The sequence below is a fragment of the Manacus candei genome, unplaced genomic scaffold, assembly GCF_025592945.1.
Source record: "Manacus candei isolate 608988 ecotype Guabito, Panama unplaced genomic scaffold, ASM2559294v1 h1tg000033l, whole genome shotgun sequence".
Taxonomy (NCBI): domain Eukaryota; kingdom Metazoa; phylum Chordata; class Aves; order Passeriformes; family Pipridae; genus Manacus; species Manacus candei.
Genome location: NW_026138081.1, coordinates 11,113,835 through 11,126,304, shown reverse-complemented (window position 1 = coordinate 11,126,304; position 12,470 = coordinate 11,113,835). Strand labels below are relative to the sequence as shown.

General features: G+C 34.3%; 1 protein-coding gene across 8 annotated transcripts in view; it reads right to left on the bottom strand.

The window, feature by feature from the left end:
* The window catches only part of FUT8 (fucosyltransferase 8), a 103,390-nt gene that overhangs the window by 50,112 nt on the left and 40,808 nt on the right, over nucleotides 1–12,470 (bottom strand). For 5 of the 8 annotated variants that reach the window (XM_051792074.1, XM_051792070.1, XM_051792068.1 and 2 more), the window contains one exon: nucleotides 6,940–7,034. The gene's annotated coding sequence lies outside the window, so the exon portion shown is untranslated. Of the gene's footprint in view, nucleotides 1–44; nucleotides 2,732–6,939; nucleotides 7,035–9,901; nucleotides 9,949–12,470 lie in introns of those variants that run through there. The other 3 variants (XM_051792072.1, XM_051792069.1, XM_051792073.1) reach the window with 2 other exon arrangements.

Sequence of the window (12,470 nt, the reverse complement as noted above, 5' to 3'; positions counted from 1 at the left end):
TTTTTTATAAAACATGAGCTTAAGTAGGCTCACATATCAGGTACCTTCTTTACCAGAGGAAGTGTTGGTCTGTCTCAAACAACAGTGCTAGTAGATCAGACTATCAAACAAATCCACAAAATTAACATAACAAGTCATCAGGAAGAGATGGTACTCTTCCAGCAGTTCTAAAGACGTTAAAGAATGCAGTAGTTTAATTATTAACAGTAGTGTGTAACATCTTACTTATAATCACCATGCAGCAAAGCAATGGAAAATTAAAAGACTAAACTGAATTATTTGTAAGGGCTACAGGAGGAATTCCTGCAGCTACAGGGCAGAAAAAAATTATATTCATGTCAGGCAAACTGGCAGAAATTATTGTAAGGTGAAATAAATCTGCAGACATTAGGATGCATGCAATCAAAATAAAAAAGTACTAAATGGCTTTTAAAAAGAAATTGTGCCTCATAACTTTATTGAAGGTCTTTTGAAGGCATAAACAAACACATCGGCAAGAGAGAACCAATCCCAATTGTTGATCTAGTCAATATGGATTTTCAAATGACATTCAACAAGGTCCCCAAAATGTTTCAAAAAACCTAAGCTGCATGGAAGAAGAAAGTTCATCATGAGTTAAAAGAGATGAAACATACAGTAAGACTATGTTTAAGTTGAAAGAATGATCAGGGACCTCTCTGGACCCATGGTAGAGTTCATACAGTTTGATATATTCATAAATCATTTGGAAAGCAAAGCAAAATAAGAGGTAAAAAATCTGATAGCAATGATCATAAGGTCATCAAGATGTTGTTTAATGAAGAAAAAAAATTAGAAAAATCAATTAATCAGTGTGTAGAGTTGTGTATAGATGAACTTTGAAGGCTATCGGCAATGGACTTAGCTGTGATTGGTAGTTCCATAAAACACCAATTCATCATTGGGCTAAATGCAACCAAGTCCTCACAGGTTTTATCTGATTTCTATCAATCTCTGCTGATGTCATTGATCTTTTTATAAGTTAGGTCATGGTTAAATATAAAATAAAGATGCCAAACTAGCTGAATAAATAGGAAGAACATTCTGAACTAACATTAAACAGTCAGCCTGTACATCAAATGTGGTGTATCTAATTATACATGAGTTCTAACAAATCTCAACAACTGACTTTGTACTGTAATGTGGCTTTCACATTATTTCTTCTATTTCATACTGCTCTGGGAATGCAAAATGTCAAAGTATTTGACATTCCAGGGATGAGGCATCCAGTAACCCTGGATGCCCCGTCCCTGGAAGAGTTCAAAGCCGAGTTGGATGCAACTTTGAGCAGCCTGATCTAGCGAGTGGCAACCCTGCCTGTGGTAAGAGGGTTGGAACAACATGATCTTTAAGGTCCCTTCCAGCCCAAACCATTCTATGATTCTGCCATTCATTACTTCAGTCCATAAATCAAATTATACTACACAAAAGACTAGCAGAAATAAAAATTGAAATAGGGAAACAAGAAGGAAAAATTATCACATTTATATAACTCTTCAATTTATAGCTTGTGTCAGATTTCTGAAAGATCTCCACATGTAGACATATACCACAGATATCTGCCTGACAGAAAGTCAAGATGTTATGTCAATATTTACACTTGCCTAATTTTCTACAGCTGCTTTTGAGTTTTCATACTATAAACTAAGCTCAGGACTGCCAAGACCGAACACATGAGCCTCAAGTTAGAAAAAATCGTAGCAGCAGCCAACAAATGCAGTAATTCAAACCTGACATGAATCATACCAAACATGGTCATGAACATCATCTGACTCTGAGCATCTAAATAAGAACCCACCAAACCTAAAAGATGTAGGAGGAGAGCAGTACCAATCAATATATTTTATTAAGTGGATGACAGAATAATATTTAAATAGCAATGATTAGTGTTATTATAAATTTATGTTATTATATAGTGACGAATCCTTATTCTAAGAATACTATGTTACTTTTATTTTACCAGAGGAAGCCATGTATTTTAATTTATTAGTTATCCCCTGAGATTTACCATAAGTTCTTGTCTTACATTTGATTGGATTTACCCATACCCTTGCATTTTCCAGTGCATAAGCACGTCAAAACATAGTATATTGACAATTAGCTAATTTACATTTTCTTCCCTGCAATTTCAGATTATTTTCCCTTCTAGGGGATCTTGAGAATAGCTGACTACATTTGTATAATGTCACTTTCTAAAATAATGTAATAAAGTATCTCCTTTATCTCTTTCAAAAGGCTTACACTGGATATACAGACTGAAAAAGAATGTATTCCTCTATTCCCCCCAACAGCTCTAGAGCAATCTTTCATGTTAATTTTCTTTTAAAATTTAGCACCATACCCAGTTAAGAGGGTTTCAATCTGATCTCTCAGGGAAATCATCTCTCATTTATAAGAGCCCAGCTACCATCTGAATTTATTGTCAAATACATAGCCCAGAAAATGTGGTTAGTGTCACAAATTTATCTAGACTCCATTAAGAGAAGACAGAATATTTACATAAAAATAAGGATCTGCTTCAAGTCTTAATTGGTAAATCAAATTGTGCGTACTATACACATAAGCCAGAATTGATTGTAAGAACATGAAAATGTTTTGTTACCAAATTATCAGGGAAAATTTGGTTAAAAACATTGCTTCAATGCAAGTGTTTACAAAATGACTAAAGGAAACCGTAAAGAGAACATTAACTTCATTAAAATTATAACTAAAAAGAGACTGAAGTGTAGCACCAATACCTTAATGAGAAATGTCAAAGTTATTTTGCCATGGAATAAATGATTTATCAATAAAAAATAAATACATACTACCTTTCCACATCTTTCTTCCATAAAGCCTTCTATTTATTTTAAAGCTTTAAAAGGTACTTACGAATTAGAAACTCGAATAGCCCAATACTTAATTTCAAACAGAAGGACATATCCCATGACTTAAATAAGGTCCTTATTAACTTACTATTCCAAACATGCTTTCAGTAACAAATTCAGTGATGCAGTTGAGATCTTCTCTTTTTGTATGCTCTTTCTGTTTGCTTGCTCTTCAGAATTATGGCCCCAGAATAGCAGTACAATTTTTCTCAGTAATGTACAGTTTCAAGTTATTTTAGATTAAATTGAAAACGAACTAAGCAAGTCTCCTTCTGGTTCAAATACCTACTGACCTAAATTCAATCAAAAAAGCATACCTTATGTAAGTTGAAAAGAAAAAAAATTACTCATTAAGTAATACTCACACCTCACTATAGCTAACATATACAGCTCTATATTTAATGGCATGTTCATCACCTACAATTGTATGATATATGAAACTCCACTTAAGAGCTATCACAATGACTTATCACTAAATTTGAAACACTCGAAAAGCATGTTACACTGTACATACAACTTAGATTGAACCTTCCCAACCTTGTTAGTTTCACTTAAAAGTAAATTTAAGTAAGTAAAGTTAGTATTTATAAGATTCCACTCATAAAAATTATCTTCTTAGGAGAGCATGCTACCGTACTTAGAGCCTGTTGTGCTCTAACAATAATGAAAACTAAAACAACTTTCCAATTCCATATAATGATGATGTGATGGCACAATCTCTGATAAAGGATTAGAACCTAACGAAATAATCCTTTTACGATATTAAAATAAAACTAAGGATCAAAGGACAAAAGTAACAGGTAACAAGTCTCTGTAACATTTGATAAAAATAAGCAAACATTACAAATATTATTCATGGTGTATGCAATGCATCCTTTATGAAGACTTAAGAGAGTATTTGAAGTAGAATTCTATATGTTACAGAAGGTGTTGCTGGTGTCTCATATGAAATAAATACTTGCTTTTCTCTCTCGGACCTACCTCCTGTAATATATCCTAGAACACGATTTGTCTTCCCTGGCCACATTACTCTGGCAGTCAGGAACCATTTTACAAGGACATAATACCACCAAATCTTTTTGCATCTGTCTCTCTTCAAATTTATAAGGTCCTATCTTATACACAGAAATTCTTCATCCTTTTGTGTTATCACATTTTATCCCATTCTACCACTCCAGCATCCCAAATAAAAAATTATTGTACATTTTTCTGACCCCCACTAGAACACTCTTCTACTTTGTGACCTAAACTTCATTATAATCTATTACATTTTTGTGACATTGTCACTACTGAAAACACTCAAAATGAATAACACAAGTAATCCACCGCACTAATAGGGTGTCTCCTCCAGGCTAATACTCTTCCTTTTAGCACAAGTCCCTGTCACTTCATCCCTTTAGCTACTTCTTTTTCCAATGAATGATTTCACTTTTCATCTACCTTTTCTCTCACTCAATACTCAAAACTTTCTATGTGCCAAGAAATGCTGAAAGGGGGTCTACATACACAGTTTCTCCCAAACTACGTTTCATTAGGAAATTTACCTCATTGAAACAGTAAGCAAACCCAGAATAATACAGAGAAAAAAATCTTTGACAACAGATCTGTGTTGCATTTATCTAATTTTCCATTTTTATCTACCTTTACTTTGTTAATTCTCATTTCTTCAAAATTTGTCTTCGTGCTTTGCAGACTACTGTGATCAAATCAGGACTGGTAATTATTTCTAATTCTAGCATTCATATACATCAATCCCAAGAGACTTTATCCTACTTAGTTCCAAACATTTTTAGACTATTGACTGGAAACAAGTTGGAAAGTATTTCATTCATCTATAACTTTTTAATTACCTTTATTAACATACAAATTGTATCTATTATTTTCTTCAACTGGAGAACAGAAAATCATTCACAGAGCATGTATTAATATTCTGTGTTCTAAAAATACCCAAAATGAAGTTCCTTTAGTTTCCTATTCAAACTCACTGTTGTAGGTATATTTTTTCTACCCATAAAAACTATCCATTTCCTCTTTTTTTCTGGAACAAGGACATAAAATTTGTAGCATTACATATGTATAATTGGTGTATAAAATTACTTCTTTTTTTCTTCTTAACTTCTATTCACATGTACAGGACATAAGTAAATATAATCATGAAACTTGCTTAGTATTTACTCCTATATCCACAACTTCCTCTTTACTATTGTTTCTTTCTGTAAAGCCTAATTTGATGTCTGTACGGATTGCTCTGAGCAATTTGAGTGATTTTCTTTTCATATGCTCCCTTATAATTTTACATAAATAAATATGGCCTGCTCATCTGACACAATCTGCAGATTATTATCAAATTAACATTTTGTTAATGGAATTCACCACCCTTTTCAATTTCATTGCAAGTGGAGATTTATTCAATACTGAAGTCTTCAAAGACTACAATTTTGGATCTTCATCACAGAAAACTCCCTGGCAGGAAGAGATGGTACTGAGGGACTTCCTTAACTATGTGAAAGCTACAGGCCCACTAATTTAATTTGGTTAGAAAACAAATCATAACCAACAAGAACAACCTTTGAAGAAAGATGCAGTGTGATTTATCCTTCCTGAAATTTGGCTGGAGAGGTTCTACCACTGAGTGTGGAAGCTTGATGACTTTTCCGACTTACAGAGATTATGAAGGAAGTAAATTACTACAAGTTGAGCAATTAAAAAGTTAGAGTATAAAAGCAAGATTAACAGCTTGAGAAGAGTCATCTTAAGATTCATTTAGAAGCATTAGCAGAATACATATTATAATACAGAAAAAACCTTCAAAGTAGAAGAATGTAGGGGAAGATTCTGGTATTATTTTGGATTAATTGCCAAATTTCTTCTTCTTTTAGGAAGCCAGTATTTACTGATGCAACCAAAATAAAGTCAACAGGATGAACACATGTAGAATATAAACAGAGATCTTATTAACACTTTCAGAGTTGCTGTATTTGTAACCCAAGTAGCAGCAATAAATTCCCTAAAATGACTGATGACTAGTGAAGACATGACAGAAATCACCAAACCAAGGTCGCTACTGCTTTTTTCAAGTTTTTAAGGTGTGTAGCAGACAAACTGAAGAGAGAATAGTAAAAGTAATTTCCCTTACAAGTCTAAGTTCAATCAGAACCATGTAGGAAAGTAATTAAGGAATGTACGCACTTATTTTCTATAGGTCTCCTCCTCTATCAGTGATCCCTAACTACCACAAATAGCTGAGTTTTTATCCAGAATAATAATCTTGGTAGCATTAGTGAACAAGGTCTTAACTCTTTCATCTCAAAAGAATTTCTAATATTATTTTGTATTTTATTATATTCCTTTACATTATCTTGTTATGTTCAAATTGGTAAATATTACCCAGGTCTTCTCTTCATCCAACTGCATCTAGTTACATGTATTTTTCACTTTGGTACTGAATCTCCTCATGCTTCTCTCATTTACACTCAACAGACACCAATAAATATATACTCCTGGCTTTATATCATATCTTTATAACCTTAGCTCTTTGCACACTTCTGTAGGTTCCCTACAAGGTTCTAGCTGACAATGCCACAAACAAAATCATTTTGGGATATTTAAGGTTCTTCACTAAATTACTCATTATCTGGCTTCTTTAAGAATTTAATAACACTGACAAGGACATATTCTTAAATATTTCTACTGTCCTGCACTGACAACAAGTACTAAATTCTTTGTATTTAGTACATCACATGGTCATACTGGTACAAGTCCAGTAAACAGAGTTAGTGAAGTCTCCATCCCTGGAGGCTGGGCAAAGACCTGAGCAACCCACTCAAATTGATCCTACTTGATCAGTGGCGTTGGACTAGAAGATCTCCAGAGATACTTTCCAAAGTCAGCTATAAAGTGATTCCATGAAATAAAGGCACTTTTATAGATATTGATGTGAAAAAAAAGTTCTAAAATGCACAGCATGCAAATGGTACAACATACTTTATCTTTCACATAAATAGCAGTAATTTTTTTAAAATCATAACCTTGTAACATATGAAGAACAGCTTACCCTCTCCACAAGAGCAGGAAATAAACACAACTGCATCATGGAGGTTGGAGGTTAACATGCAATTCCACTATTCCAGCAGTCAGTGAAATTAGTAACTGAAGGAAAAAAAGAAAGTCCTTTTAATTTCACATTCAAACAAAAGTATTTCACATTCTAAAAAAAATCTTCCTTTTGATTTACTCTTGTATCATAACAGCGAGAAAGAATCTAATGTTTAATTTTAAAGTATCATATTTTCTGCTTGTTATTTAACTAATCATGGATTATCCACAAAGATAAATCATTCAATCAGAATATTTTTAACTACCATCTTGCATTGTATCTAGCTTAGATACAATGTGATCTAGTAATCAAAGAATTAAATCAAAGAATATTTTAGAGTCTGTACTGAATTAATGAGTGACTTGTACAAGTCAGTCTCACCAGGCCCCAATTTCCCTTGTTAATATTTGCCAACTTCAAACCTGTGTTTGAAGTTGATTCATTAATATTTACAGATACTATCAAATTTGCAGCTGAAAGATGTTATACATTTTGAACGCAAGATATAAATCTGCATAATCAATTAAAGCAATTCAGTCATTTAGCAGTTTTGTCAAATAATTGTTTCCCCATCTCCAAGCATTACTCCCTGTTCAAAATACTAATCTAACTTTCACATTGAAAAAAAATAAAAAACAAAAATTCAGGATAGAATGTTTATTTTTAACCTTAATTTTTATAAAATGAATACAAGTGTATTCATGTATATTCTTTCATATATGTTATCATTTATAAAAAAATATAAATATGTTAAGGAAACCTTGTAAAGAAAATTAATTTTCTTGCAGTCAAAATATTAAAAGTCACTAGAATAATCATCTAATGTAACTGGAGAAAGTACAAATCTGGAGACTTGGAGAAAACAAAATACAGATAAACTGAATAGTTCTTTAAAAGTATCCCATAGGAGAAGAATACAACTCCCAAAGTTTCAAGAAAGTTCCTGCTATCTTGCAAAAAAACATAAGCTCTCTTCATAACTTCTTAACCCAAAAACACAAATTCTCTCTCAAAACAAAATTCCTCTTTACTCATTTTAGCATTTCTTAGAGACAACACACATATTGCTCCAAGGTCTGCCTTTTGTGAAGTGTAGTAAGACCTTCAGAATCATAGAATGTTAAGTGGTTGGAATGGACCTTACAGATCATCTAGTCCCAACTCTCCTGCCAAGTGCAGGAACACCTCCCACTGCACCAGGTTGCTCAAGGCCTTATCCAACCTGTCTTTGAACACTGCCAGGGTTGGGGCATCCAAAACCACCCTGAGCAATCTGTTCCAGTGTCTAACCTCACTCACAGCAAAAAATTTCTTCCTAACACCTAATCTAAATTTCCCCTCTTTCAATTTGTATCCATTACTCCTTTCCCTATCACTACAGTTCCTGGTGAAGAGTCCCTCTCTGGCTTCTCGGTAGGCCCCCTTCAGGTACTGGAAGACTGCGACACGGTTTCCACGCAACCTTCTCTTCTCCAGGATGGACAGTCCCAACTTTCTCAGCCTGTCCTCATAAGGGAGGTGCTCCAGTCCTCTTATCAACTTTGTGGTCCTCCTCTGGACTTGCTCCAACAGTTCATGTCCTTCTTATGTTGGGGACACCACAACTGTACACAGTACTCCAAGTGGAGTATCACAAGGGCAGAGTAGAGGGGGAGAATCACTTCCCTTGACCTGCTGGTCATGCTTCTTTTGATGTGTCCCAGACTGTGAGTACACACTGCCACCTCATGTTGAGTTTTTCATCAAATGTGCCCTCCATTCTTTCTGAGAGACAGCATTAGGGGGGCAGAAGGCATTCTGCTTGCTTGTTCCCAATCAATTTAATGCTTCTCTAAGATGATTATATCAGGTACAGCCTCCTAGAGAAAGAGAGACAACTCGCACTCCTTGGAGATACCATGACTATGCTCAGATCCAAAATTCAAGAAACTGTGCAGTATGACAATCAAGAAAATTCCATTACAGGAGCTTGCAACCCAATAAAGAAATTGCAGCAAGGAGCAGGGAACAGGCTGTTTGACCTTTGACATGATAGGAAAATCTTCCAGCAGATCAGAGGGCACTGCACAGTTCACAGCTTAAAGTCACTGAATTAACTGCAACCAACTAGAAGCAACAGCAGACTCACAATGACAGTGTAGGCAGGGAAAAATTTGGTAAAATAAAAAAATTTCCTTTTCTTCTTTCTTCCTTATTCACTGAGTTTGCAATATTAAAATGTTAATTATCCTAACTGTTATTCTAATAAAACTTGGCATTTTTTCAAATAAAAAACATTTGTTTTCCTTTGAGGAGATAATTATAAGGAGAAAGCCTATGCTGAATCACATCAAAATTATTGCCAACTCAGGGTCCCATGCCCCTGTAGTTACTAAATTTATTTCTACTGAAAAAAACCAAAACCAACAACAACAAAACAAACAAACAAAAACTCAATGGAGTTAAGTATTATTACTAATCCTACTTCAACTATACAGCTCCTGCTCAGAGGTAAAAAACAATCAAACCCACCAATTTAGGTAGTTTTAGTATCACAGACCAAACATTCTCAAAATTATGCTATATGAACACCTAGAGGTTCAATTATCACAACAGTAGCAGTTCAGAGAAGTCTATACCCACAGCAATTGGGTTTTTTTAAGCTAAAGATACACACGGAACACTGACCTCAAAAGATTTTAACCGGAGTTAAGAACTAATTGGAAGTAATAACTTTTCTAAACTAGATAAAATAATTACATCGACAATTACAACAAATACAGTTTGAAAATACTAAGCACTCCTTTGTTTTAGATACAGTAACAAATACAAGTGCTCACGATTTTTGTAACATATTACATTTGAAAGCTTGAAAAAAGATACAGTAATTTCTAATTTTTTTTACAATTGATGCAATTTTGAACAAAAGAGAGAATTGTACCTTGAAAGAAAAAGAGCAGCTTATCTGTCAAATACATGCAAGATTGTCTGTCAAACAGATAAAAAGTAACTGGTGATTTTTCTTTCAGAAAGATATAAGAGTCAATTGCAAAAACAATACACTCTTCCAAGGAAATTATACATATATATATATATATGGACTTATTTTAATAAGCACTGGATAAAGCAGTCTTCAGTTTTAACTACAAAGATAATACATTAACCAGAAACACAGCAAAGTGAGAAGTTATCTTTTGTCTTATCCAAACGAACGAAATGTCTTTGTAAGATAAAAATTGTCTTGGAAAATGAATAGGACAATTGCATTATAGTAAAAGTTTTTTTTCCTGTTTACTTACTGTATTGACTTCATACAACTCTAATCTAATACAGTCACAGTCAATGATAAATAATAAAAATTCAAACATCAAGCATGATCTTCCTCCAGAGTAATAAGTTAATAAACTACTGATAGGTCTTGCAGAAACCTCATTCCAAAAGAAAATACAGAGTGAGAATCTTTGGAAGTAATGAAATAAAAGAACAGGCTATGGAAGTTTCAAGGACACAATTTGTGTTAAAAAAGAAAGAATTTGTGACATCAAATTGTTTCTTACACTTGCAAACAAAGGCATAACAAAATCTGGGGATTAGAAATTCAACCTGGATAAATTCTGCTCATGAGAAAGGGGAAAGTAGTTCCTAAACACACAAGTGTAAAACAGATAAAGGCATCAGCCACTGAAACAGATGCTTTCACTAAGTAACAGATTCTTAGTTACTCATTCCCTTTTAACTGAAGAACCAAAAATGCTTTCAAAAGCCTATAGTAGTTCAATCAAGAGGCTGAAAAGAATTGGGTTTTCTGCCCTGCATTAGTCATATGAGAGCTGATGAAAAGGCACATCCCTTTTTTAGCAGAACTCAATAGAGCACCAAATTTAATAGTCCTGATTCTGTGAAATACTTCCGGAGATCAGTAAACCTCTACCATAAAGAAGGTCAATCTTTTTAGCCTATCCAGCTGCATGTCAAAATTTTGACAATAACCACATAGTACACAGTACATATCCTGAAAAGATAAAGTGTTCAGAAGCTTCCCTGAACAAGACTTGATGGAACATCCTGCTGAATGTCACTGCTGCTTCAGTAGCTGGGGATTTCTATTAACCAAGAGCTCCAGTGTCAGCATGTCCCCACTACTTGTCACATGATGTGATTCTAAAATGTGAGCGGCATTTACACCGCATGTAAGCTACAGATTTGCCAACACTTCTCTAGAAAAACAAACCCCAAGGCCTCTTAGCATGATCTTGTCAAAATGTATGCAAACACACTTAGTCATTAATCTTTCAGACTACTTTTCTGCCACAACAGCCAGACTTTTGATTTTTTCCCCAAAAGCCACAAAAAGCCCAATTAAAAAAAAAAAAAAAGCTATTGCTTTCCAAATTCCTCTTGAATTAAGCTGAACTTGTCATTAGAAGCTAAAAGAAGAACACTGTTGCTTTTCTACCATTTAGAATATAGAGCAGTAAGGTAAGGTCTTTCATCCTGCATGTGACGTGGTTCCGTAATTAAGAAATTCACAAAGTAATGAGATGCTCCTTTACACCCAAGATGTTACTTTGTTCCACAATTTTGCATTAGAACCCAAATTTATCAATATCAGACATACAATGTTTGCTTTCCATTTCAGTGCTCTTCTGAGACCAAAGTACAGCTGCCTCTTCTGCTTGGGGAAAATGCAGCTTATCCTCAGCAGAATAATCTAGATGCCTTGGGAAAGGAATAGAGTGGGACAAAAAGCAATGGACAACCTTAAGCTAATATTTGATGTTTCCATTCTCATTGGCATTGAAGCTCTCCACTAAATCTTTTCCACTAGTTTCCCCATGTCATTCCTTAATGGCTGCAAACATCAGAAGCAAGATCAGAGGTAATATCTTTCTTCTTTTGGCTGGCATCAAAGCAACATGCAAAAATTTAATAACCAAGAAACTTAACATCAGTCTGTTCACAACTCAGCTGGATGTTTATAAATCAAGATGAAAAACAGGCAGATGAGAGAGCTGCTGAGTTTGTAATAGTTATGCAAAACTGTATGACACTTGGCAGCCATAAGAAAACTGAAGTGCTATTTGCAACTAGGAGGTTTTGCAAAATCAAAGCATAGTCAAGACTATATGGTATTCAGACGCTGAAAAAAAGTCACAGAACTGAGCTAAAAGCCTTTCTTCTTACACATGGCAGGCTTGGAGACTGGGTGATTTGACAACCCAGTAACAAAAATGTCAGAATATGGTTTTGAGTGGGCCACATCAGGGAAAGAATGTCAAATGTGATCATTATCTAAATAATCAGACTTGCTTTGTATCACCATTTTCTAGTTTAAATTGACTGTGGTTTATGCAGTGCTTCTTTAGAACAAGACAAATTTTACCAAGGATTATAAATACTAATATTGCCGTATGATGAAGTATTTGCCTTAACTTTAATTCCACTGTGCCACAATATATGGATCTTAACCTGTAAACATTCCCCTTGGGAATCCAGTTTTCTTCTTCATA